This window comes from Papaver somniferum, chromosome 2 (genome assembly GCF_003573695.1).
Source record: "Papaver somniferum cultivar HN1 chromosome 2, ASM357369v1, whole genome shotgun sequence".
Taxonomy (NCBI): domain Eukaryota; kingdom Viridiplantae; phylum Streptophyta; class Magnoliopsida; order Ranunculales; family Papaveraceae; genus Papaver; species Papaver somniferum.
In genome coordinates this window covers 99914351-99916605 of record NC_039359.1, presented here as the reverse complement: position 1 = coordinate 99916605, position 2255 = coordinate 99914351, and the positions used below count along the sequence as shown (strand labels likewise).

General features: G+C 37.4%; 1 pseudogene; it reads left to right on the top strand.

Moving 5' to 3' along the window:
- The first annotated feature begins 366 nt into the window (after positions 1-366).
- LOC113354598 lies at positions 367-466 on the top strand (annotated as a pseudogene).
- Positions 467-2255: the final 1789 nt, after the last annotated feature.

Below are 2255 nucleotides of genomic sequence, written 5' to 3'. Positions count from 1 at the left end.
AATCTAGTGTTATTATAAAGAGCATTGGCCCGCTCTTCAATATTCTGGCCTTCCCAAAAAGGCTCCACTCTACCACTAGTCTGGCCCACTTCTAAGGCTTCTAACCTTTTCGTTATAACAGCAATTTTGGCATCTGATTCATAGCCTCCTTCTACCCTATTAACGTTTCCTCTACTTAAAAGAATTGTTTTCTGGGGTGCCCTACTATTTTCCCATTGCTGGGTTTTTTCGGCGATTTCATTAAAAAATTCCATCGCCGCATCAACATTTTGGTTTTCAAATCCACCAGTGCATAGAGACTCAACCATGGTCGTTGTGGAATAATCTAAGCCCTCATAAAGGATCTGAACTAGCCTAACCTTTTCTAAACCATGATGAGGACACTGGTATAATAAATCATTGAACCTTTCCAAATACCTATATAAAGATTCTCCCTCTTGTTGTGAAAATGTGCATATTTGCGTCCTAATAGACGATGTTTTGTGCCTAGGGAAAAACTTATTGAAAAAGGAAGATGTAAGTTGTTCATATATCTCAATTGAATCGGAGTCCAAACTATACAGCCACGACTTGGCCTTATCTTTCAGGGAAAATGGGAATAACCTAAGTTTCAAAGCATCATCATCTAAGCCTCTAATTCTTAGAGTACTACAAATTTCCTCAAAATCCCTAACATGGTAATAAGGGTTTTCATTTTCTTTCCATAAAAAGATTGGGAGCATCTGTAAGGTCCCAGGTTTCAGTTCATAGGGTGCCTCCGTTTCAGCTAACTTAATTCACGAAGGACGGGTAGTCCTAGTTGGATTCAACAAAGCTTTCAAAGTTGCAATTTCTGGGCTATTGGAGCAACAGGGATTCTCTCCTCAGTCAAAGGACGTTAAAAAACAGACTCTTCAAAAGACGGACTTTCTAGATTAAGGTAATCGAGACGCTTCGAACTACTAGGTTTCTCTTTAACAAATCTACCTAGTGCGTCTCTTTTACGTTCAGGCATACAATAGAATTTTCTAAATTGGAAGGGTAAGCAAACACAGATCAAGGCCGACTCAACCAAATCAAACCTATTGATTTCTAGCAAACAAGAAGCATGATGGCTTCACTTAGATTGTTCCTAGACCAGCTTCTAATCCTTCGAACGGGAATTCGTTACAATTTAAGAAAACCCCTCTGGAATCAATCTGAGTTAACGTAAGTTGAATAGAAGCGAGGGAAGCTCGGTGGAGCTTTGATACCCAACGCCTCACCGGTATTAAAAGGAGGCGCAGTCACGCATTCAACTTACAGAAACCGTCAAGAACTTCGAAGTATGCTTAAAAGAGTAACCAATATTTTTCGAATGACTTTCCTGTTAAGCTCGTTATCGTATCGGTCTCGTTCTAGTCAAAATTTTAGGCTTAGGTTCGCGTAGGTTACGTGTTCCTAAAGCGGGCAAGAAGAGAACGCTGATGAAATCCGAACCCTTATCTTGTATGGTCAGGCCTTGCCCTTTACTAGAAAAATAAATGTCTGTATTCAGTCCTCAACATATATGCATAAGAAAGAGTCCAGTAACTCGCTGACAGGGGATTCGCGAGTGTTTAAAATCTTACCTCCCGTTCCAGACGGGGGATGAATCGGTTGTAGTCGACTCGGGCCACTAAGTCCGATGTCTAGTGTACGAACCCAAGGTGCGGAGACAATATCGTAATTGTCCTCCTTCTCTGCAAACAGTTTATATTTAAAGTACCCTTCCGTAGGGTAATAAAAAAAATAAAAATAAAAAAATAATGTCCCAAAGTCCAAAAGTCCAAAAAAATAAAGAAAAATTACAAAAAAAAATAATAAACCCTAATACAGTTTTTTTTAAATAAAATAAACAAACGCTAAACTAAAATTGTCTAAAATAAGTCTTCTTTTCTGTTCTTTTTGCTTTAATCTTTAGCTTCAAGTCTTTATGAAATCACCAAACTCCTTGGCTCAATTTTCTTTATGATCCAGAACCTGTAGACACAAGATAAGTACCCAAAAACATAAAAAAGGACAAAAATAAATAAAATAAATAAATCTAAAACCCTAAAAACAAGTCCGCATAGGCGGCGCCAAAAATTGATGTGATTTGTAAATAGTGGTAAAAGTGGTTCGATTCTCAGACTTGTGAAGGATATTAATTAGAATTAAATTCTAATATTAAAATAGAAAACTCACTAAAAACTATAGCAAACTCAATCAAAGATGATATCAATACTAAAAGAAACATTGAGGCTAAGATTCCACTA